The 27,378-nt window shown below is 35.9% G+C and overlaps 1 protein-coding gene and 1 long non-coding RNA gene across 6 annotated transcripts in view; one reads left to right on the top strand and one right to left on the bottom strand.

Annotated features, from left to right (window-relative positions):
* LOC105468044 (par-3 family cell polarity regulator beta) overlaps positions 1 to 27,378 on the bottom strand; it is a 1,086,746-nt gene that overhangs the window by 910,552 nt on the left and 148,816 nt on the right. The window lies entirely within an intron of this gene.
* LOC139357197 (uncharacterized) overlaps positions 2,029 to 27,378 on the top strand; it is a 62,729-nt gene continuing 37,379 nt past the window's right edge. Inside the window, exons 1-2 of the long non-coding RNA XR_011609992.1 lie at positions 2,029 to 2,083; positions 8,109 to 8,185. This is a non-coding gene — a long non-coding RNA (uncharacterized lncRNA). The remainder of the gene's footprint in view (positions 2,084 to 8,108; positions 8,186 to 27,378) is intronic.

Here is a 27,378-nt window from a genome sequence, read left to right as displayed (position 1 = left end):
CATAGAACATCCTGACCAATGAAGCAGAGGTAATTTTCTAACAAGTAATTAAATCAATCTACAGGATCCAATTATGTGTCAATAGATACAAAGTTTATTTCAATCTCTTTTGTTTGTAAAATGGAGAAAAGAATGATGAAGAAAATATTTTTGATTTGTGGTATCCCACTGATTTTAGTGTAATTGAAATCTATAGACACCTTGTCATAGGATGTAAACATTAATGATTATCTAACAGAGGTATCATTTTTTCACCATTTATTGATTGAGTGTTTCTGTGCCAGAAACAGTGGCAATGCACTAAAATATCATCAGAGTTTCTTACAGTTTACAAAGTGTCTCTGCATGCAGAGGTAGTTCTTAACAAATTGGAGATAGAGGGTCACAAAGAACACAAATCACTGTTAAAAGTGGCGAAAAAATGCACACTTACTGCATTAAAAGTTCATCCAAAATTAGAGTTCTACAAGTATCACCAAAAAATGTAAAATTAATTCAAGTATAATAGCTTAGGAATACAAAGGAATCACACAATTTACTAGAAATGGCCAAAAGGATACTGACTACTAAAATACCTTTGCCATTTTTATCAAGTTTCTTTGTAAAATTATGTTTAAATATAACGAATTTGGAGGAAAAATAGTTTGACACCAAGAAAAATGCTATCTTTGCCTTTGAAATATTGTGCCAGAACATTCAGGTCAGAAATGGCAAATAAATGGCTCTTAATCTACATCTAATTTAAAGATATGTTAAATTGGGCTCACATTTTGATAAAAATGTAGATTTCTAACTGAATCTATAAAAATTTAGTCCACTTTCCTACATGGCAACAACTACTAGAGGTGCCACTTAAAAGAGCCCCTCCAGCCTCTGAAACGCCTGGCCCTTTTTCACTAGCCTGAGTCGCCTCCTTGACTCTTACAGGCTGGAGTATGTGCCTCCTGTAGATAGTTCCCATTTTATATATGCTAACTAGCCTCATATTCCACCACTGTCTTCTCTTCACTACCAAGTGCCATAAATAATTATTACTGCTGAGTGTCTTAAACTCTAATTCACAGGTAGAAAACTACTTATTGTCTCCCTCAATATTTATTCTACCTTCCATTTGGTAATAAAACCAACCAAGTTTTGGCTGTGTACTTGCCTGCAGCTACAGACTACCTTTCCCCACCCTGCTTTGCAGCGAGGTGAGATCTCATGACTAAGTTATGACCACAGATTCCAATTCAGTAGGTCTGGAGTAGTATACTCATTCTCAGATTATAATTTAATCTGGGGTGGCACCCAAGAGTCTGTTCTTTATGTTCCTTTTAGGAATCTCATTTGACACTTCTTATATTAATCTAGTATACAGACAGGGTTAGAAGTAACTGCTAACGCATGGTAGAGTGATGAGAAGAACATCTGAGAGGAAGATGCTTGGTTTCTACCCCAAAACTACCTTCAGCTAAGACTTATGCATGAGAAAGAAATATTCCATCTTGTTTAAGCCACTATTATTTGGACTCTGTTAAAGCAGCTGGACACATAACCTGATATAACAGGTACCTGATGCCAACTAAGGTTATTACACCAATTGCCTGCTAACAGTAACAAACCTGCATTGTCTGATCAAAAGTAGACAATGTCTTTTTCAAGTTTAACTTTTCCTTTTTGCTTTTGTCTTCTGCTTCAAGATCTCAATGAGATACAAAAGACATCAGTTTATCCTTTCTTTTTCATATTACAATGCAAATTGTTTAATGGTATACTTTTCCCAATTGACTGATAACTTCTTTGAATGTTAAGCAATATGCAATTTTAACTTAGATTCCAATATTTTAAGTTGGGTCTGTTTTATCACATTTACATTTTAAAAGACCTAAAACCATGTTACTGTTTAAATTTGTACAGACCACACACAAAAACGCAGTTCATGGCCATGACTACAAAAGCTGCATCATGGACTGGCAAAAGCACCAAGGATTCTCACGTGGCAACAGACCTAATGTAACTTCTATCAGTTACCAAGCAACTCCAAACAAGAGATGTTATCCAGTGTATGGATCATTTCTGTTGGCTCGCACTATTTAAAACTGTAAGAGTAAAATGTCTATTATTATTTTAGTATAATTAATCCAAATGCCAATTAATCTGCTAAATAACAGAGTTTACTGTATTCTCATTAGACGTTCATAAAAATGCCACAAAGACAGCAATGTCATGTGCCTCTTTACAGACACATACAAAGAAACCTCAAAAAAAAAAAAAAAAGGAGTAACTTCAAGAGGCAAAAGCTTAAGCACAACTCTTATTAAACACAAAAAATCAGGGAAAGGGGATATGAATGGATACATTCCTCCTGAGATTTACTCACAACTACAGAATAGTATTTAAATAGTTTGATTATCTGTGTGTTTTTTTGTTTTTTTGTTTTTTTGTTTTGCAACAGAGTCTTGCTCTGTCACCAAGGCTAGAGTGCAGTGGCGTGGTCTCGGCTCACTGCAACCTCCACCTCCCGGGTTCACGCCATTCTCCTGTCTCAGCCTCCCAAGTAGCTGGGACTACAGGCGCCCGCCACCATGCCCAACTAATTTTTTGTATGTTTAGTAGAGGCGGGGTTTCACCGTGTTAACCAGGATGGTCTTGATCTCCTGACCTCGTGATCCGCCCACCTAGGCCTCCCAAAGTGCTGGGATTACAGGCATGAGCCACCGTGCCCGGGTGATTACCTGTTGTTTTTAAGTATTCAAAGTTTCAAATGATTGATTTATTTCCTATAATTTAACTTATCTTCTGTGAAAGGTAATTATTTGCCTAATTCAGTAGCACATTAAAATTTAATTTACATATCATGATGAAATTCTAGGTTATCAAAAAAGACAACTATATCAGTAATAATACTTATTTCTTTTTAGTTACTGTTATAGTGTAATGTAACATAACATATTGAAATATTTCAAGAAAACCAAAGTTTGGTAACATGCAAGAACTATGTGAAAAGGCAAAATGAAATAACCAGAAGGTTATATGTGGTTAAGAATCTGCATATTTTCAGCAAAATTACAAGTTTTTATATAAAGACACTTATTTCACATAGCATTACAGTGAATTAAATTAGGAGTTAATTTACACTTTAAAGATATCTGCTATTAAGATGATCAAAGATTTTCATCACTCATATTTTCTGTCTATTCAAATATAAACTTTAATTTTAAAAATGAAGAGACAAGTATTTGAAGGCACTTGGCCCTAATTCCTCAACTGTTTGCTAATCCACTAGGCTTTGAAAACATACCTCAATCTACAAATATTCTCCATTAGCCTTGCTAGCTGTGAAATAATTACTCCATTATGACTATTATAACAAAATACTTTCCATTAACGTAATCCACAAGATGTGCTTTTGAAAAGTTTTGTTAGAAGCCTGTCTATAACAAAATGAAGCCATATATTAAGAATGAAGTTCAATAGTATGAAAAACAACTATGAACATACTCTTTTCAAAACTATTAGAAAATTAATCTGTTTTGGTTAATTAACTATTATCTCTCCACTGGATCATAAATTCTCCCAATGTGTGCTTTATTCATGGTTGTAAATCCCATCAATGTGTCCTGAAACGAGGCAGAACTGTACAAATTTGATTAAATATGTCAGGAGTAATCATGATTAAAATGCAATGATACGTATATGTGTTAGTACCTGACTCATTTTCAGTCTCTGAAGGAACCAGCGTTACATGTCATGTGACTGGCCTCAAACAACACAACTGATTGCTCAGGGATATACGTATCTCTAAGGCAGCCAAGGGCTTGTTTGGCTTGGTTTACAGAGATAAACTAAAGAAAGCTGGTACTCTTGCTCCCTTTCAAATCTGACCCAAGACACAAGAGACTACTGCTAGGCAATGGTTGATGTTGAATCTAACAATTTATAACAGTGTTAAGGATGGAGGTCACAGGTCACATGCAATGTCAGTGACATGGTTTGGTGCTGTGTCCCCAAATAAATCTCATCTCAAATTGTAATCTCTACATGTCGAGGAAGGGGACTGATGGGAGGTGACTGGATGATGGCAGTGGTTTCCCCTATGCTGTTCTCACGATAATGAGTCCTCACAGAATCTGATGGTTTTATAAGTGGTGGTTTCCCCTGCTGTCTCCTCTCTCCTGCTGCCTTGTGAAGAAGGTACCTGCTTCCCCTTCCGCCATGATTGTAAGTTTCATGAGGCCTCCCCAGCTATGCAGAACTGTGAGTCAATTAAACCTCCTTTCTTTATAAATTACCCACTCTCAAGTATTCTTTATAGCAGTGTGAGAACAGACTAATGCAGTCAGTAAAAACGCATCATGGGGAGGAGGGAAGGGACACAAAATGGAGAGAACAAGCATATAGACACTCCTCCCATCCCCCACCACCACAGAAAGAGAAAAAAAAAAGATAACACAAATGCTGAGACATTAGTTTCTTCAAGTTCTGACAACTTTCCCCTTCCTGCTTTCATTTCTCATGATACGTGCCTTTCTGCCCTCAGGTTCCCTAAAATAAAACTAGTGTGTGAGACTCTGTTCCTTGAAACCAAAAGAGCCATAATTGGAACATTAACATAATGTTAAAAGACATGTAATATATGTAAATTTGGTCTGAGGTGATTCAGCAGAACTGTCATCACAAATGTCAATCACCGTGGCCCTGGAGCATACAAACTGAGAACGAACCCATTGAGCTGAAGCTATGCCTTCCCTGGTTGTCAGTGACTGACAAGCAGCCACATCTGTGCTACTGCTGTGCCAGTCATCCAAGGCACAGATGCCACCTCTGCCACATCACATCCTGGCCATCTCTCCAGATACTTCCATCACCCTCAGGTTCTTTGTCTGGTTCCCAATTTGGCTCTGTGACTACCTAGCCACCTGCCTTTACTTGACAGAGGCGACTGCAGCTCTCGCTGCAGTTCTCACTACTCATTCTATAATGTTCATCATTCCTTTGGATTTCTGTTCAACTGCTTATTCTCTAGCCCCTAAACAATTCCTGTCTTCTCTCCATGCCACCACCAACTCCAGCAGACACCTAAACTAGCTGAAATACCATCAAAAGGGAAAAAACTGTCACTTGTTCACATGGCAGGGCTAACATGGGGAAAACCAGGAGGAGAGTTTTTAAAACGTGGGGAAATGGAAAGATTCAAATAGCATTTTCTTACCTAGCATTTGCAAGTGGACTGAATTAGGAGAAAAAGTCTATGAGGGTCATTAACAATTTTTAATTAATCATTCATAAAAGCATACTGTTGGACTTAAAAGAGTTAAAAATATTTTAATATTAAGCCAAAATTCTTAGACCTGAGTACCCAAGTCTCAGGTTTCTCTAAATCTATTTCCTACAGAGTTAAATAATATTTGGGTTTTACACAGAAGTACTTGTGCTTCATGCTTCTAAATCTTAGATCACTTTAGCCTATAATCACTATTAACTGGTTCACTCTTCAATAATTAAGGGAATGAGGTGCAAAGTCCATTGTAGCAAATCTTGAGCGGAAATATGAGTGGATGAAATTTCTCCCAAGTACCCGCCCCAACCTACAACAACCTAGACATCAGATAACCTTATCCATACACGCTTCTTCCATAGCATTTTTGTCATTACTTTTAATAGCAAAAACAGCAACTGCTTTTGCATCAACGCAATAATTTTACATACAGCCCATTTCCACTATCTTCCCCTCAGAGGACCCAATCTCCCCAAGTACATCCTTTAGTGCTTAAAGTTCCATGTTCTCATTGAAGAGTCACACCTTGTCTAATGGATTAAAATCTTCCCCACTACATTCCAAGATGGCAGTACAACTCTGGCCCTCTAAGCCAGTGTTTTCCAAATTTTCATGTATATACAAACCACTAAGGTTACTGTTACAATGCAGACTCTGATTTGGTAGGTCCAGAGCGGGGCCCAAGACTCTTCATTTCTGGGTGATGCTCATGTTGCTGGTCTGTGGCCCACACTCTGAGTAGCAAGGCACTACACTGTTAACTCCATACCAGATGTAAGTGGGCCAATAGCAACCAGACTGGAGACTATTATTATCTCTTAGGGATAATAAAGAGCTCAATATCTTGATGTTTATTCAATAAGCATTTATTGAGCTTCTAATAAATGCTCTGCTGAGATACAAATGCAATTAATAATTAGTTCCTACATTTAAAGTACTCATTTGGTGAGTACTGTTCAAATATCAGCATGCCTAAGAGTTTTCTGCAGCATTTGTCAATAATGTAAACCCATGGTCTCACCTGAATACATCAGGGTTGAGGCCTATGAATCTGCATGCCAGGCAAATGACAGTTCAAACTGAGGAATGCTGGTTTCATGGAGCAGGGAGATAATTAAAAAACTAGATGACACATTGAATTTAAGAAAAAGCAATGTAGAATGGGAGCTCAAAGGATGGGACATTGACCAGGGCAGATTCACAGAAGATTTACAGGAGTATCCCTGGCAGTAAAGGGAGAAAGGAGCATATGTGAAAGGTCCGCAGTGAGCAGATGCCTCCATTAGGCTGCAAGGAGCCAAGCATCCCCGAAACTCTTCTCTTCTATAGAAGATCTTCTCTAAGACGCCTTGCAAATTTCAAACAGAGGAATATGACTAAAGTCTTCTCATATGTTTTGCACAGAAGTTTGGTCACAAAAGAAAGTAGTTTGGCTTACGATTTATGTTTTAATTGATCAAGTGCCAGAAATACTCAGTTTCATATTCAACAGCAGCAGGAAAAAAAAGGAAAACAGCATCTGCTTTAGAAAAAGTTGAATAAACTGAAATCGCCTGAAGAGCAGATTTTTCTAATGAAAATAAAAATTCTTGTCTGGTGAAATCTGCAGGAAAAAGAATCCACCCACTAGAAAAATGAATGGTTTTCAAGAATACATTTTAAAAAGAATTTTGCTCTTAAAATTTGTCAGAATCACAGGGAAGTAAACTTTACTGAGATTAAATACAGAGTCTTCATTAGGCACAGGGATCCCATATTAAATTTTAAAAGTGATTGGGTAATAACTACTATTTTAATTATTTTATTTTCTTAGAAGTACTTCTTCATTCTTGACTTCTGAACACTAGGGTTTCTAAAGAACACTCCCCTTTCAAAAGCAACTACAAACTCAATACCAACAGTTTCGTAGAGATTAGTAAAGCATACTCTGTATTCGCTTCAAGGATGCCTTATTGGTAAGCCTTTCAAAAGCTGGTTCTTTGAGAGTGTCCTGTAATTTTGTTTTTAAAGGATAATTTGTCAACTCTTATTGCTTAGGATACCTCTAATTGTAACATGAAAGCCATTCAGCCATTAAATGTAATATCATTTCTGTTGTATAGCTTAAAATGAAAATTATAGCACATCACTATAACACATTGTCAAATTGGAAAGTGAATAGTGAATCCACAAGCAAAGTGATTAGGTAGTAGATACTTATGACTTGCCATGAGTTCATTCTGGTTGTGTTTGTAAATTATAGTGAGGAATGAAGTTATCAGAGCTTTAATTTCTTATGATTTGATATCATAGAGATAATCAGACATTAGAATAAGGTATTCTCAAATAATCTGGAGTACTTATGTGCATATTCTCGCTGAATCTGGTTTTCCTCTTTGGAAATAATTTCCCTAAGGCAGAACATGTTTCTCATTTTATTCTTTGTGGAAAGGAAAAAATTACTGACCAGTCACACTGTGCTTTAGTGTCAGGACAGTCTGGTTACAAGTGACAGAAACTGAAACTAATGTAGGCAAAGTAAAGTATTCATTGGCTCATATATAATAACTAAATCTCAGAATGGACAAGATCTTAAGCTCCGATTTAAAAAACACAGAAAAAAATAAATAAGGAAATAAGAACATGAAACTCATGATATTTAAGAGAGTTTGGGTTTTTTGGTCTAATAAGGAAAAGGGTTATGTGTGAAAAACAGTACTTACGTATACAAATACTATAGTTAGTAAGTGTTTTTTTTTTTTTTTTTTTTTACAGGGTTATAGGTTAGCAAATCTGAAACTGTATTGTATATATATACAAATGGGAAAATATCTATTGTGGATAATGACAGCCACATTTCCATTCTCAGAAATACAGAGCTATAAATGAGGAGAGAAGAAAAGCTAGGATTAACCCTGCAGTACGGGACAAGAATCACAGATACAGGTAAGACCTATTGATTTTAATAGATATACAGAAGGGTAGGTTTAAAAATAAATATAAATGTGCATACATGCATGTGTTAATAAACATACATATATTTCCTACCTCTGTACACTGAGAGAGCCTATAAATGATAACAAACCAGCAGTTCAGAGCACAACTACCACCTAGACCTTTCCAAATACCATTCTCCAATCAAAGGAAGAAGAACTTCTTGGGGAACTGATTGATTCTAGGGCTGGGCAGAAAAAATACAAGACAACCCTCAGTAAAATAAGCCAGATCCACAAAGGCAAATATCATATAATTCCACTTATACGAGGTACTTAGAATAGCCAAATTCATAGACACAAAAAGGAGAATGGTGGTTTTCAGGGTCTGATGGGAAGGGCGGAAGCAGGAAACTAGTGTTTAATGGGCACAGAGCCTGAGTTGGAGAAAATGAAAAAAATTCTGGAGATAAATGGTGGGGGCAGTTACACAACAATGTGAATGTTCTTAACGCCACAAAACTGCATAGTTAAAAAATGGTAAATTTTATGGTATGTCTATTTTATTCCAATGAACCTATTTTTTCTCTATTTTTTTTACTGGGATGAAATGGACAGACCATAAAATTTACCATTTTTTAAGGATTCAGTTTTGTGGCATTAAGAACATTTACACTGGCACACTGAATTTGGAAAACAACTTGGCATCATCTCGTAAATTATGAAAATACTTATCTCAAAAAATATTTATTCCAGTAAATATCCTCCTATGCTTCTATCCTAGATATACATTCTTGCCCATGTGCTGCAAGGGGCAAAACATGCATGCTGAAGAATAAAGCAACAGAAAAACTATATATAGCCCAATGTCCTTCAGTAGGAAGAAGGATAAATCAGGATTAATAAGTTCAAATACAGTCATATTACAAACACTCTACAGCAGTGAAATTAATAAGCCAAACTTACGTGCATGAATGTGGATGAATCCAAAAATAAATTGACTGAAAAAATTACAGAAGAATACATTACAATAACACAACACATAGGGGCCTAAAACATATAAAACTCAACCATACATTATTTAGGGATATATACATATGGAATATTCTATAATACCAATTGGTATAATGATAAACTTATTGGGGTGGGAGGAAGATGACTATGACTGGGGGGCAGCACATACAAATTTAAAAGGTATTACTCTATTTTTTAAGTTGGGCAGTAAGTACATGATACATGATTTTTCTTTGATTGCTTTATATATCAATCATATTAGTTACTCTTTTACATGGATTACGTTGCTAATAAAAAGGAAAAAGTTTGCTTTTTTTTTTTGAGACAGGGTCTCGCTCTGTCACCCAGGCTAGAGTGCAGTGGCGTGATCTCGGCTCACTGCAACCTCTGCCTCCCGGGTTCAAGTGATTCTCCTGCCTCAGCTTCCTAAGTAGCTGGGATTACAGGCGTCTGCCACCATGCCCAGCTAATTTTTGTATTTTTAGTAGAGATGGGGTTTCACCATATTGGCCAGGCTGGTCTCAATCTCCTAATCTCGTGATCCATCTGTCTCAGCCTCCCAAGGTTCTGGGCTTACTGGTGTGAGCCACCGCGCCCAGCCTATTTAATAATGTCAGAATGTCTAACCTGTTCCTGGAAATGGCAAGCTCTGATGAAGCAGTAAAGTCCTAACACAATTTTTAAACCATAATGTTCAAACTTTCTTTGTAGAGTACACAAACCGTTAAAGATTTTTGTTAATCATTTTTTTTCATAAACATAACTTGGGAATGTACGATATAAATTCCCTTCATAAATGGTATGATATAAATGCCCTCTGTGAAATGATAAAGACTATTTGTTATACAGTCTAAATTCATCATATATCAGGGATCAAGGAGTATTGATTTTCTTACCAAACAAAAGCTTAGAGATTTGGTCTACATTTTCAAATCATTGGTGTTACATGCCTGGATTCCAGAGTCAGACTGCCTTGGATTAAATCCCAATTCTTCCATTTCCAACTACAGGAACATGGAAGTTACTTCACCTTTCTGCACACTTGTTTTCCCACTTGTAAAATGGAAGTAAGAATAGTTGACGGGGTGGGGTGGCTCACGCCTGTAATCCCAGCACTTTGGGAGGCCGAGGCGGGTGGATCAATTGAAGTCAGGAGTTCAAGACCAGCCTGGTCAACATGGCAAAACCCCATCTCTACTGAAAATAAAAAACATTAGCTGGGCATGGTGGCACATGCCTGTATTTCCAGCTGGCACAGAGCAAGACTCTGTCTCAAAATATATATATATAATTTTTTATTTTTGGATAATTGAGAGAACATGCAGTTATAAGACATAACACAGAGATCACATATACCTATTACCTACTTATTAGTAGCTGTTAGATATCATTAATATAACCTTCATTAGAAAACTTTACTATCTGTTCATATATTTAATATGTAATTTACATATACACAATGAACTATTAAAAAGGCAATAAAAATCAATCTAGAGTCTTGTTTAAAGTTCTCAGGCATTTCATTTTTCTTCATAAACTTTGTTGTGAGACAAGCAGTGTCAGTATTCTGGAAATATGGGGAGAAGAGGAAAATCAAAGGTGTTAAGTGGCTGTCTCAATACTATAAAACAAATAAGTAATTATTTAAGCCCAGTTATCAGAACATACAAAATATGCTATAATTTAATTTTTAGTCCTAAAGGAAATCTTCAGAACTATGGATAATTAAACTGGTTAAGCTATGACATAGTAATAATGGCCACAACATCAATATTAAATTTAAAAATTTAGAGAGATGATTTGCTTAATTCTACAAAGGCAATGATTAAAGGGACTTGCAACAGGCCAAAGAAAACTCCTTTACTCAACCTCTTCATCAACAATATCACTATTAGGTCTGGTTTCAACATCCTCTGGGCTAGAATTTTTAGACCAGCAGTTCAGAACTTGAAGGACTGCTATTACATTTCCACTTAAGAGTTTTCACTTGTGTCAGTGACAGCAATTAGAGAGAAGACAAAACTACACAACAATAAATAAAACAGCGTAAGACCCCATACAGACTCCAGGACCCCAACATAGAAGACAGAACAAGAATCTGTGTAAGTTTCCCAGGGTCTTCTAATGGAATCCCTCTTCAAATCGGTAATTGAGAATAATGAAGCAGGTGCAACTCTTTCGAGAACAGGAAGGAGAAAGGCGAGGTCCAGGGAGACAGAGAACCCCCATCCAAATCAGCCAGTCAGTAAATGGTGGACAGAGCCCCAATGAATGCCCAAGACTTTGAGCCCATATCTAAAATACTACCACATGAGCATGCCTCACATTTCTTCAAATGACTGCAAGTACAACTCTTAAAAATCTATCAAATATCTCAACATACATATTAGTCTAACAATTTCCTCCCAGGGCAAAGAATTTAAACTTGCTTTAACAGACATCAAGGGATCACTGCATGTTCTGGAGATCTTTTTCATAATCTTTTTTCCCTCTATTTGGAATATATGGAAACGGCATTTCTTAGACAGTACGTGCCAGTCAACCAGAGGCTTAGATGATAGATTTCTATTATCCTAAGCCTTGACCTGCAAGAACTTGAATTAAAAGTCTTTCCATCAGGACAACGTCTTCCCAAATATATGCTACCTTTACCCAACTATTTAAGGTCAATTTAAGAAAAGAAGGAAGAAGACCTGATCACTTTCTCACAGAATTTTTCTGAAATCTTATTTTAATGTAAGAAATAGAAGTATTAAATAGGTAACTCTACAAGTCAATGAAACTAATAAAATTTTATTTTTTTCTGTTTTTGGAAAAGGCCCTGTTTTCCCCAGAAGGTTAAACAATATTTAATTATGATTATTTTTAGCCTGTGAAAAATAAAAAAACTTTAAAAAGTGCACTAACCATTATTTCACAATCACTTAAACATTTAAAGTCCTTTAAAGTTAATAATCCTTTGACTATTAGCAAATGCTTGATCCTGAGAGAAATATAAAATTCTGAGTATACAAAGTGTGATGACCCTTAAAGTTTTAGCCTGTAATGCCATGATATTCCTAGTCTGGAAATTGTTTTCTTGCCTGATTTTGGTTACATTAAGATGCCTCAGTGTTTAACCCCGAAAATTGGGACCTAACCTGTATAGACATTTATTTCCCCAACTGAACACCTCAAACGTATGACACTGTCATGGAGAAGTCATCTGCTTCACGAGGCACTAGGCAGATGGTCCACTGTGTTCAACAGCAGCTGACCTTCAAAGACAGCCAAAGGTAGCATGTACTGTGATATTATAATCTAGAGGTTATAAAAGAGAATAATAAAGTGGAATAATAGAAGACGCACATGCTCACACTAAAGTTCTTAAGGCTGGTTCTTTCCACATGAGTTAATTTAATTCTGGAACCACATACATTGACCCAAAACTCACAGAAATTCCACAACAGTCTGGCAGAACTTCACTTATGTTTTCTCTCTTGGTACTTTTTCCCTCACATAAAATCCTGTAGTATGTTCTTTACCATGTAGAAAATGTTTTATTGGGTACTGACATGATGTAAGGGCAAACCTGAGCATTCTTGAACACTTTTATCAGAACTTTGTATCAAATTAACACAACTATCCAAGCATTTTTACCTTAGAATTCTGGAAACCGAATTTTTTTTCCCAAAAGGGTAAGATAATCTAGGAATAAACTATAACAAAAGGAATGCAACAAGCATTATTCACGCATTCCCTCAGTAGCTTGCTCCCAAACACATCATTTATATTTCAACTGAGTTTTAGCCTTTTATATTTGAGATGTACTATGATAAATTAGAAAATCCTGTCCACCAGAGTAAGATTTTTAATTTGTTCTTGGCTCCCCAAAAATATTGAGAACAGTATCTTTTAGCATTCCACAGTCCAGGTGGATAATTTAAAGCTGTTAAGGAAGACGTTTTAAAATTCCTATACATACGACTACCTATGTAGGTGATACTTGATCATAGCTTTGAAAACAAATGCCACCAGGAAAAGACTTTGTGGTTTCTGACCACAAACAATATTGAAACGTAAAAGAATATATTGTGCCCTTGAGGATACATTTTAACATAAAATATTACTCTGGTACAATTCTATGAGAAGAATTTTACATTAGACTTAGGATGTAAATCCCTAGAAACAAAAGTGGAAATTAAATTATCTGATGTGACTAATATATAAAGTTCTTATAAGTACTGAAACTATTTAGGAGAATTTTGTACAGGTGAAAGTGATATAATTACATTATTTCACTATTACCAGGATTTGATCAAAGAATTCCAAAACCTGAATATCTTTATCTATGTCTTCATTCTAATACTAGGAGATCGTTTCTGAAATCTAATAACCAAAATGTTTATGTTTATAATTTGTAATGTCAAAAGCAAGGCTGCATGCTATATATGTTAGTTCTTCTATATGAAAGATATTTAATTCTTCCACAGTCACAAATCATGTGTGTCATAAACACAAGTACACACATCAAAAATCTGTCTCCAGCTGGGCACAATGTAATCCCTGCAATTTGAGAGGCTGAGGCAGGAGGCTTGCTTGAGGCTAGGAGTTGAAACCAGCCTGGGCAATATGGTGAGACTCTGTCTGTACAAAAAAAATTATAAAACAAAACAAATCAATTTAAAAAAAATCTGTCTCTATAATTAGAATATTTTATTTATACATAGTCAAACAGGTTTCCTCAGTTACAAAAGAGGACTTGCTTCTCCCAGTTCTGAGACATTGACCCTTGAGTTCTATCCTCACCCTGCTGTGGGCCAGGAGTTTTGATGGGGGAGATACCGACCAGGAGATGAAGTTTCCAAAGGGATCTCTCAGCCTGCTCCTCACCCCACCTGACTCCCATGCCAGGATCTCCCTGTGGCCTCCACTGGGTAGAGCTTCACAGTCTTCAGTAGGGAATATTTTCAAGGTAAAATTAAAAGCTGAAAACATGAAACTCGTAGAATGGTTTTATTTTCTCCATTACCATTTTTTAAAATTTTAACATTAAGGAATCATCGCTTGGCACTTCCACCGTATTCTACTTGAGACTATATGAAGTCAATGAACACAAATCTCCACAGACATAATTTAACATACACAGAATTTCCACATCAATATTGAAAAACGGTTTATTGCAATCCTGCACGGAAAACATAGCACAAAGTTTTGTGTGTATGCACAAACACATAATAATTCATTTAGTCATGAAAGGTCATTTCTAACAAGCTATAATTCATAGTTACAATAATTTATTTAGTTATCCATCATCTACTAGATGTATCTAGGCATGCTGCTTGGCCTTTGTGATAAAAATATAAAATATCAAGGAAAGTTTCAATAATATGTCAACTTTTGTAGAAAAAAATCCATATAAAGAAGCCAAAAGGTTGTAACAGTGGTTTCCTCAAAAAACAGTCCTAAAAACATCAGCAACTTCATGTCTTGCTTAACCCTTGGATCTTAAAGCATATGTTGATCTCACAATTTAAGCTTCTCAGTGCCTCTGGAACACATTCCTGACGATAATAAAAACACCATAATAAACTTGCAGTCTCACTCAGGCTTCATCTGGTCTGGATTTCCATTCAGGTTGCTGGGCATCAGAGCACACAGACGCATGTGTAGGAAGAGTGCACAGCAATGTGCTGATGTGGTTCACTGAGAAACCACTCCACCGTGTCAGACATCATAGCAGCTACTTGGCTCCCCTGCTCAAAATAATCCCGCTACTTTTCAAATCTTAAACAATTTCATTCATCTCAGTCATTCCTGCAAACAAAAACGGGCCATGCAAATTGCACAGGTCCACAATCCCTTATCCATTATTCCAATATCCAAGCATGTTTTCTTATCTACCTTGTGTACATTTGGCACAAACTATATTGACTGGAAACTATCATCATTATTTCACCAGGTATAAATATTAGTGTTTTGCTAGGGAAATATTAATGTCTATGATTACAACGTACCGCCAAAGACCATATGAGGAGTGTTACGTAGTATACAGTAGATGCATCTACTACCTTCCTAAAATCTAAAAAATTTCCAATTCTGAAACTCATTTGTTTTCAAGGACTTCCAGTCCCTCTTTATTTCAGATGGCCTTTCTTTTACCTCCACTAAAATGTGACCAAGATCATCACCCTAGACTTTTCTCCTTAAAATCTTTCCTCACGTCTATACCTTAAAATCTTTCTTCACGTCCAACTCAACTTATTTTTCTCCTGTCTTTGAAGAAAAATGCTATTTCATATTTTTCAAAGTGAACTCCTACCTAGGTTGGTCACCACACCCCATCCAATTTTCTGGAGTCTTCTTCTATCAGCTGTCATTGGCATTTTGACTTCTTTCTCTCCATTGTCCCTTATTTTCTTCTCCAATCTGGATGGATTTCTCCTTACTCTTTTTTTTCTTTTGAGACGGGAATCTCACTCTGTCGCCCAGGCTGGAGTCCAGTGGTGCGATCTTCGCTCGCTGCAACCTCTGCCTCCTGAGTTCAAGCAATTCTCCTGCCTCAGCCTCCCGAGTGGCTGGGACTACAGGCACCCGCCACCACACCCAGCTAATTTTTTGTATTTTTAGTACAGACAGCGTTTCACTGTGTTAGCCAAGATGGTCTCAATCACCTCACCTCAAGATCCTCCCACCTCAGCCTCCCAATTCTCCTTACTCTTAAAACTGAAATAAATTTCACCCTTGCAAAGACATGCAAAACTGCACTTTTTTTCTTCTAAACCATACTTGAAAAAAGTTTAAAGCCTGTCTTCTGTCTTCATTCACTCATCCATGCACCCAATCAAAGAACTGTTACTGAGTACCTATTATGAACCAAGTATTTAGAATAGAAATATAATCAGCACTAAAGGATTGCATAGCGTCAGTTGCGGATGGAAGAAGGGTGGAGATGAAGGAACAAATAGTCAACAATCACCTTATAATGCATTTGGTTAGCATTCGGTCAAACTTAAGTACCTGCTGCTGCCTCCACACACTTCACTGCTTTGGACTGCTTGTTCACCTACTCTTAAGCAAGCCACAGTGATTCACTACAACTGTAATTTTCCCAAGTATAGAGACACATTTTTATATTTTCTCCTCCCCAGCTTACTATCTAGTCAGTGGCTTGATAGATGATATTTAACAGACATTAATATATTTAATAGTATATTTTATTTCATTTTTTCCTTATTTTTGTTATTTTCTAGTACTTCATGCTACATGAATTATGTGAGAGGTATTTGTATGCTTAAATTATTAAATGACTAATAGTTTAAATGCCCTCATTCACTGCTATTCTCAAATGTCACTTCCTTAGAAGAGCCTCCTTTAACTGCTTGATTTAAAATGCCTTTTCCCCCAACCACTCACTCTCTGTTCTTTTACTCCAATATGTGTGTCTTTATAGCCATTAGCATGCATTACTTGCTATATTATAAATGATGCTTTGCTTATTATCTCCTTTCCCCACAAGAATATGGACTTCATGAAGGGAGACCCTTGTCTTTCACGTTTCCCTCATATCACCAGTGCCTAGCACATAATCGGCTCCTAATACTAAACAAAGTGAAAATAAACCAAGAATTACACCTGCCATGCTCATCCCTGAAAATAAGATGCTGAGTGTCAGTGAAAGTAAGTGCATAGTTTTCAATTAATTCTACCTTTCCTGCACTACATTTGATGTGTTGCAAGCACTGAGCAGTTTTTCTTCCTTCTTTTGTGCCCAAACAGCTTAACCTTTTATTTAAGTGTCTCTGGTCCAAAAAACATTAAAATTGGGCAGCTCTAATAAATACTACTACATAATGACTCGCTCCAGTTCTCTGCAGTAATTAGTACTCTGGTGATGAAATGTGCCTCTAGGTTCAAAATTTTATAATGTTTTGACAGTTGGAATCTTACCAAGCATGAAATGAACCAATAAAAAATTCTTTTCTGTTATTCTCCAAGCATTAGGGGAAAAATATTCTCAATATATAAGAGGAGCACTGTAGGAAAAAAATGAGTGACCCCCTCAGATTCAACGGGGAGGGTTTATGTAGCATTCAAATGAAGAGAAGATAAATGTAAAATCTCTGATAACTAAAAGCCACAAGCAAGTTCTATTTAACAGGCAAGTGCATCTCAATCACCTTGATTAGCAAAGCAAGATAATATGCATTAAAATCTTCATGCCAGTCAAAATTCTCATAAACACCGTATTTTATTTTCTACCTTTAACTGTTTGATGATCACGGTATCTTTAATCACCTCAGATGGTTCTTTATGAAGATTGTTTATATTTGAATATAGTTTTCCTCTCAATATCCTTTCATCCCGAAGAAAATATGCATGACTCTGACAGTATTTCAAAAGCTGGTTAAGATTTCAGTTGCATCAATGGATGTCATATGTCTTACCTGAAGTAACAAGAGCTACAATTTCAACGTTCATCTTTACATATACTCATACATTGAAACCTCTAAAGATTCCAAGCATCTGTATGAATCCAAACATATTCTCAATAATATCTGCATGATTTTATTCAAAATAAAAAATATTGTTATGAGGAAAAATTCTGGGGATGAGTAGTGGTGATGGTTTACAACAATGTGAATGCACTTAATGCCACAGAACTGCATACTTAGAAATGATGAAGATGGTACATGTTATGTGTACTTTAGCACAGTACAAATTTTCCTTCATACCTGAGCACTCATTTTCTTATATTTTATTCTGAAACATTTATGCCATATCTGGAAAAATTTTAGAAATCATTTCCTAGATGTACACTCCAACACTATGTAACAGGTTCTAATTAACCTTTTTGATACTTGGCACTCATTCATTAACTTCCTTGAATTTTTAAGGTGCCAAGAAAACTTTTTAAAAAATTATTTAAAAAATTATAGAAATGTGCCCTACATTGTGGCATCTAATTTACCAACATAAAATATGAATTTTCTTTATAAATTATGCAATAATATAGAGTAAACTATGTGGTATACAGTCGTGTACATTTTCAGTGTGTGGTGGGACATGAAGCAGAATCCAAGGGTCCTTTAGTAAATGATATTGCAACTGTACCCCTCTAAAATGAAATGCCATGCTTATGAATTGGTTATTTTTTAATGATTAAGCTAACGAGTTCTGAACTTTTAACCTATATGGGTTTCATAATTACACAGCTTGAAATCCTCATCAGAAAATCTGTCTGCTCCTGAAATTAAAATCATTTTATAATCTTGAATAATGCATGGCAACTCTACAGAAATTAAAACATTTCATAAAAGTAAAGAAATTCACAATCTTTTCTCTATTTTTACAAGAGCATAAAGTAACAGAAACTAGTTGTCACTTCCTTTGACTGCCCCATCTAGCCCCTCCCATTCCCATCTCTTTAACAAGAAGTATCTTATTTTGCTTTACATAAACTTCATAATGGATACAGCTTCATGGGACAAACATCTCATAAATGAGCAAGTGCAGGGACAGCAGAGTTCCAGAAAAATACCATGAAAATGGAAAACCAAATTTTGTGTCTAAGCATGGTGGTTAAGAACTGTAGCTTTGGAGACTGCCAGATCTGAGTTTGAGTCCTGGCTTAATCAGGTACTGGCTCTGTAAAAGTGTGTAAACCACTTAATCCTGTTCTCTGAACCTTAGTTTACCAATTGGTAAAATGGGGATAATAGGTCTATCTCACTGGGTAATTTTAAAGTTTCAATGAGATAATATAAGCAATGCTTTTAGCACTGTGCCTAAACTTAATAAAGTATCAATAAGGTACATTCTAATTAGAATCATGAAGAATATTTTAATTACAATCTTATAATTAACAACAACCGTTTTCACATTTAAAACTGCTTCTTCACTTAAACAATTGAACAAGAAAAAAACCAAATAACCCTATTGGCCAGGCACGGTGGCTCATGCCTATAATCCTAGCACATTGGGAGGCCGAGGCGGGCAGATCACCTGAGGTCATGAGTTTGAAACCAGCCTGGCCAACACGGCAAAACCCCGTCTCTACTAAAAATACAAAAAAATCAGCCAAGCGTGGTGGCCAGTGCCTATAATCCCAGCTACTTGGGAGGCTGAGGCAGGAGAATTGCTTGAACCCGCGAGGTAGAGGTTGCAATGAGCCGAGATCCAGCCACTGCATTCCAGCCTAGGTGACAGAGCAATACTCCTTCTCAAAAAAAAGAAAAAAATAAAATAAAAATAGGCAAAAGACATGAACACTTTTCAAATGAAGACATACAAGTAGCCAAGAAATATACTTTTAAAATGCTAATCATTATTAATTACCAGAGAACTGCAAATTAAAACCACAATGAGATACCATCTCACACCAGTCAGAATGGCTTAAAAAGTCAAAAAGCAACAGATGCTGGTAAGGCTGCAAAGAAAAGAGAACACTTAAACACTGTAGGTGGGAATGCAAATTAGTTCCGCCACCTTGGAAAGTACTTTGGAGATTTCTCAAAGAACTACAAATAGAACTACCATTCAACCCAGCAATCACATTATTGGGTATACAGCCAAAAGAAAACAAATCCTCTACCAAAAAGACACATGCACTCGGCATGTTCATAGCAGCACTATTCACAGTAGCAAAGACATGGAATCAACCCACGTGTCCCTGAATGGTGGACTGGCTGAAGAAAATGTGGTACACATATCCTATAGAATTACTACACAGCCATAAAAAAAGAATAAAATCATGTCCTTCGCAGCAACATGAATGAGGCTAGAGGCCATTATCCTATGTGAATTAACACAGGAACAGAAAACCAAATATGGCATGTTTTCACTTGTAAGTGGGAGCTAAACAACACGTACTCATGGACATAAATATGGCAACAATAGACACTGGGGACTTCTAGAGGAGGAAAGTAGGGAAAAGGGAAAGGGTTCAAATACTAACTCTTGGATACTTTGCTCAATACTTGAATGAAAGGATCACTGGTACCCAAATATCAGCATTATGCAATATACTCGGGTAACAAACCTGTACATGTACCCCCTGAAGCTAAAAGTTGAAAAAGAAAAAACAAAATAAAATTGCTTCTTTAGTAGAAGTCATTGTTAAATACTTTCTTTTCATTCTTTTCAATTGGTAAATACTTCTAGAATTCTATGGCATTAATAAAATGCTGAAAATCAGTTAAATCCACAAGAAACTAACACTCAAAATAGACGTTCAGATATTTAAAAAGTTAGATTTGCCTTTAAACCTTTCGTATGTGCATTTCAAGGTAGATACATTTTAAAAACAAACTACAGCTAATAACTTACCAATAATTACTTATAAAACAAACGCAAATTTTTCTTCCAAACATCAGAAAAGAAATCAGAATATTCAGCTACCTAGGTAAGCAACCAGCCCAGTAAGTCCCAGGACTATGGACATTTACTTAGTTCTCTAGACCAGAATTCTATGCTGTATTTATAGGGTTAAAAGTCCTTTTCCTAAAATATTCCAGGATTTTTACACTGAAAAAACATCTTGCTTTTACATTTTAATTACAGTAAATAGAGTATTTATCAGAATTATAGCAAAATGTTTAAGTAGAAAGCAAAGGAAGGAAGCTAAAGCTAAAAATCCCCATTCAAACAAGCATGGGACAAATACACACACATTGAAAATCATCTTTCAAAGAATAAATACATAGCAAAATGTGTTACGTCAAAGAAAAGCAAGTTACTATAACAATTTTATATGGAAAAGTATACATGTAAATATTTATGCTTCAATAGATATACAAAAGAAATTTATATGCCCAACTTTTAATAATGATTACTCCTGCTTGATGTGATTGCAGATGATTTTGGTATTCATCTTGGTATCTTACCATATTTAAAAATTCTGACATTTAACAGGTACTAACTTTTTTAGTAATGTTGGGTTTAACAGTTAACAGTTTAACAAATTTAAAACAAAGGAAAAAACATACAAAAGTGCCTCTTACTCGAAAATTCTGTCCCATCACCTTTATCCTTAAGAAATTCTTAATCACTGTCACTCAAATACAATAAGAAAATAAAGACAATAAAAATTGTTCTGCCTTAGATGAATTCTTAAAGCATTTAGACTTTAAACACAATAACCAAGACACTGGCATTGCCCCAAAGTAAATGATGAGAAGTATAAAGCAGATGCCAGGTTTTATGCATGCTTGTAGCTCCATATCTAATGGACAGTGAAAAGAGATACTGTAAAACACTGATTTGGCTGAAGTATTAATCAGCTAGATGTCATAATAAAAGATTGTGTGTCAAATACTTCAATTCAGAGCTATATTCCTCTCCTTATATGAAGTCGCCATCAAATTTTTAAAAATCTATATCATGTAAGTTGTGCTACTGTCAAAATAGTGCTCAGAGTATTCCAGACATCATTATTTTCACTGTACAAAATTAAATTTTCCAATAAAGTTACAACTAGGAGTAAAATAAAGTTTCTAAATCTCAAATTATTATGTTCACTTTCAGTAACATTAGACCATCAGATACTATAGTTGAAGAAAAGAAAACATTGTTTAAATAAGAGGAAAATATTTGTTTTGGAAAAAAAAACAAAGCAATATATTAAGATACCAGGAAACAGCCTTTGAAGTATTCATCTCAATAAATCTAATTTTCAATTTTAGCTTCTGACTTCCAACAAACAGCAAAGATTTAAAGAACAGTACTATGTGGTTTTTAAATATTCCACCTTTGAGTATTTAAGTATCAATGTGGCAGGAAATACACAAGTTTTCAACCTAGACTTTCTTGGAACAGACCAACTTGATACATTCTCTGTTACTGTGTACACATATAAAAAAATACTAAGGTTTAAAATTAACTTGGCCAATCAGAAGCTGCATTCTGTATTTTGATGCATTATATGTATGAATACAAGATTCATCTCAGATTGGTCTCTGTTAAATGCAAAATATTTCATCCATTTTTATGCTCAATCATTTTAACTAAATACTTAACTTCCTTATTTCCATTTGGGAAAGATACATTTAAATAGTTTGAGTGTTGATGCCTTTGACATTGGGCCTCCCCAAACATTATTTTATCATTTTCAATCACATTATTCTTTGTTGCTTGTCTTATTGTAACGTTCATCATAGCACTTTTTAAATCATCAGTACACTAAATCTGCAAATTTCTTATTTTTCTAACTTGTCACATTTCTCTCCCCACCCCCAACACTTCTACAGTGTTCTTACAAATCCTCCTGGAAGTCTCGTTCACTTAACCTCCAATCTTCCTAAGCACACCAAATTATTCTGGCTTATTAGGGAAGAGGGGCATGTTCTCCAGCTCGTTCAAAGAACTCTGATTTTGACAGCCATGCAGCTACTTCAGAAAGGAATGATTGTGATTTAAATGTCACAATGTAAAGGACCACAGTCTTTATATAAAACTGGCCGGGTGCAGTGGCTTACGCCTGTAATCCCAGCACTTTGGGAGGCCGACGCGGGCGAAGTCAGCAGATCCAGACCATCCTGGCTAACACGGTGAAACCCCATCTCTACTTAAAAAAAAAAAAAAAAAAAAAAAAATTAGCCGGGCATGGTGGTGGGTGCCTGCGGTCCCAGCTACTCAGGAGGCTGAGGCAGGAGAATGGCGCCAACCCAGAGGCTGAGCTTGCAGTGAGCGGAAATGGCGCCACTGCACTCCAGCCTGGGTGACAGGGTGAAGATTCTGTCTCACCAAAAACAAAAAAAAAAAGAGGAGCCCAAAAATAGAGCCAAAGCTTCTCTAACAGGGTAACCAAAGAGAATCCATAATCTGTGAGTCACAAAAAAAAAACGCAAAGGAAACAGGCGTAAATGTAAGGCAATGCATGGCTCATGGAATTGAAGGTTCCAAGTTAGGAGGGACTTGAGAGTTGACTCAACCCACTGGCTCTGACGCCATGATCCCAAGATTACCAGGACCTGAATTTCTTCTCACGTTGGAAGCTAGATGGCTGCCGTGGATCTAAACTTCACAACAAAATAAAATTCGGAGAAAACTTCTCCCACAAGATGGAAAGATCTTTCCCAGAAGGCCTCAGCAAATCTCTCCTTGAGCATATTTGGCACAAACTGAATCACACAACCATTCCCAAAGTAATCACCATCACAGGGAACTAAATATTAGTAACAGACGAAGGGCCACCCAGGGTCACCCTTGCAGGTGAGTAGTCACATGCACCGAACCATGTGGGCTTCATGCTGAAGGGAGAGAGAATCTGAACACACCGGAGGGAGAAAGGGGACAGTGGATGTGAGGTCAGCAAACAACACTGTATCACAACGGACTCTTTAGGCCAACCCTGTTTTTCTAGACTGAAATGCATGCTTCAGAGGCTGCTAGTTGGCCTTTAGAAGTCTCTAATCAAACTGCATACGTGAAAGAGGAATTCCCGGCAGATGTTTGCTCCACTCTTGCTTATATACTTGGTCTCAGTGACTAAAAGGAGCTCATGTGTTAGAAAGCAGCACGTGCTTCATTGAGAAGCTGTTCATTATATTCAGCTGAAAAAGATTTTCTTGAAACACCACTGGCCCGATTTCTTAGCGCAATAGTGAATGAACTCATACATTTTCTATGATCACTCAAATAGTTAAGGACAGTTAGCAGGCTCCCTCTGAACCCTCTCTTCTCAATTGTAGTCCCAGGTTCCTCAGTCTTAACATTAAGTACTTACATTTCCAAATAAGTCAACTAAGAGCTCTGTAAAATTCCCATTTAAAAGGTAAGCTATTTAGAACACCTCATTTTACCACCATAATAAGTCCATTTTGAACTGGTATACAGTGACCACACTAAGCCAGCATTCTAGAAAATCAACTTCTATCCGTTATCAATTAAGAACTATGAGATTCTTCAACTTTTACACACATATATACAAAACTAAGATTGTTAGGCTATTAGAATAATCTCAAATCATATTATTTTGCAGTCTTTCTGGTCTGTTTGTAGTTAAGTATTGTATAAATATGTGTATTTCAATTGTAACATGTTTTTGGTTAAGATTAATGAAGAGATTATTTCTGAGCATGCTTCTGTGCTATTTCACTCCTCTGATTAAAGTCTGCACAAGGAGGCTTTCTTCTTTATTGCTAAGAAAATGTCACTGATCCTTCAAAACTGATTCATAACATCAAAAGAAGGAAAGCTAAAAAGAGAACTTAAAAAAGTTAAAAGAGTAAATATTAAGTTTAGTAATCCTGCCACGATTCGCTAAGTGAAGTTTCCATATTCATGTGATAGGGAAAATACACTTTCTTTTTAAATGTGACATTAAATACTTACAGGACTTTCAAAAGCTACAATTTCAAAGCCTAAGCTTAAGGAAACTGAATATTCTTCTTTACTAAAAACGTATCTATAAATGCAAGGGGTTTATATAGAATTTGGAATAGGTACCTCATAAAAGTGTGATAAACATCAGTTTGATTCCAAGAGAAGTCAAAAACGTCTTGTTGAATTCACAATGTGGCTAATTAATAATATAAAGTGAGCTTAGGTCCTAGAAATAGAAGAACCAGCATAGTAAATTAAGAGCCTGGTATATGGTTACTGCCATTAAATTGCTGAATAGTAAATACCTCTTGGTGAAAACTATCAAGTAACTAAATAGTTGCTTATTTAAGGTTCAGTGGTTATTTGTCAGTACTGAGCAGTCTCCTGTTGGCCTGTTTTTTTCGTTTCTATTTTTTTTTCTCTCATTAAATCATGAGATCTAAGGTGTTCAGCTAGTTTTTTCATAACTTTCCATTTTATTTCTTGAGATTTTTCCTAACTAAGACAGAGACACCTTCTCCCATCCTCCCTATCTTTTCAAAGAAGCACCCACCTCCCATTTTATAGAACCTGCTGTTACTCATTAAGAAATAGGCAGCAAACATGATACTTGATAACCTACACAGATGTTTTCAAGGTTCTGGAATCTTGGGAAGATTCTGAACAACTGTCCCTCTACTTTAGCTTTCACCTTCCTTGCCTGTCTGTACATGGAAGTTCTGATATCCTTTCTTACCACCCACATTCAATTACTAAGGAAAAATGCAATTTTTGTTTCAGAAAACTACTTCTCCCTATACTCCTCAGCACTGCCTCTTTCCTGAACACCTCACTGAATGGCAAGAAGAGAAGAGTGGTTTGACATAACCAACCTCCTCCCTTCTAAACCTCTCTTACATTCCTCTATTCCTGGTTCAGTGTTCTCATACCACCACAAGCCCTTTCTGGACTATGCAGAAATGTTCACTCAAATACCTCAGGGCTGCTCCTACAAGAGGCAAGAATAAAAGTGATATTTGTGTGATACATCATATTCAAAATGTTACCAGATACTCTTTCATTTCATTTGATCCTCCTCCTAAAAGCTGACTTTATAAACATGAGAACTGAGGTTGAGACAGCTTAAAATAAGAAAAATCTAAATTTAAACTGCCAATGCCCTGTGCTCTGCCACATGACACTCTACAATACTGCTTTAGTGAAGTTGATTTCAGCTAGGTATTAGTAAAACACAGTCTGAATCAATACACATAGGTACTGGTGACTGACACTAGCACTCACAGGCATTTGCATTTTTAAAAGAAGATGTTTTATAGCTTAAGTAGTTTTCCATTTGGTATAATTTTAGGTATTACAATGAGATCGTAATTTGTAAGTTACATAAGTAAAAACACATATGTATATTTAAAAAAAAAGGTCCCATACCCCTAGGCCATAGATATGCCTATATAAATAGCTTCAAAAGAAGCTAATGTGAGAGAGAAAATTGGTAGAACTGGGTCCAGTAATGTAACATATGGTGAAAGGCATACTGTAAAGATGAAAGTGTTCATTGACTCTTATTCTGAATTACATTTTTAGCTCTAAGTAAAGCATTATTGTGATCTCAAATTTTATTGGGGTTTTCCTTCCAAGCAAACTTAAAATTTTACACACATATCAAACATTTTCTTATGGTTTACTCTTCACTGTACTCAAAAAGTTAGCTAAATTAATAATACCATAGAGCTTGATCATTTCATTCCAACCTCTGATGAAACCTGTGTGTCACAATTGTGCACAACAAGCAAACAAATTCAGGGCAAGTGTACACACTCCTCCACATACACACATCTGTGCACAGATTCTCTCATCATATGTACATACACACATATACCCATACACACTATAATTGTCAACCAACTAAATTGTGGAAAGCACATATTTGACATGGCCATCATCAAGACTACTGTAGTTTAAGTTACTATCTCTTAACACTATTCGCCTTTGCTATAGTAAGTCACAAAGGCATTGATTCCAAAATTCTTCTGAGGTTGAACCATGCCCACAAACTGTCTCCTAATAAAATATTTCAAAGAGACAACATAGTTTGGTGGAAGAAAAAGATACACAATTAGAAATCTTCAATTCTAGTTCCCACTCTATCACTAATTAAAATTAAACGTATTTATGAAACATCAAACTACAGGTAAGAAGTCCATGGGCTAAAAAATATTTTAAACAATCATCCCAGTCCTAAAACAGCATATGAGACACTTGGAGAGACAAAACTAAGACTTAAAAAGTTAAACAATAAAATTCTTAAGAACTTGAAGATGGTAAGTGGTAAATGTTACTAACCAATAACATTTGAAAAAGAAAAAAAGACCACTTAATCATTTCTATAAAATTTCAGAGCATGGAGAATTTACTTAAGATTGAAATGATTTACAAATGTTGACTGGGAGAAAATACAATTTCACCTGGATCTTGAAAAATCCATAAGAACTGAACAGCAGGAATAGATACATTTTTTACATGTATATAGTGCTTTGTAATTTCCATTGTATTTTCATGCACACTGTCTCAACCTTCCCAATAACACTGTGTGAAAGATATCATTTATCACTCTCATTTTACCAATGGAAAAACTGGAGTTCCCAGCAGTTGAATGGCTTACTCAAAACCTCAAAGCATATGTTCATTCATTGACTCTATAATTATTTGAACAGCTAGGAAATGCCAGGCACTGCTGCAGGCACTGGGAATACAGCAGTGAATAAAACAAAGACCTCCTCCTCATGGAGATAATATTGAATAATACAAAATACAACATAAACTGAATCTTTGATGAGCAGGAAATAGGGACAAGGATATAGTAGACAAGTGGAACACTAAGAAAAAAAGCTT

This window comes from Macaca nemestrina, chromosome 11 (assembly GCF_043159975.1).
Source record: "Macaca nemestrina isolate mMacNem1 chromosome 11, mMacNem.hap1, whole genome shotgun sequence".
NCBI classification, from domain to species: domain Eukaryota; kingdom Metazoa; phylum Chordata; class Mammalia; order Primates; family Cercopithecidae; genus Macaca; species Macaca nemestrina.
This window is presented reverse-complemented; position numbering and strand designations above follow the sequence as displayed.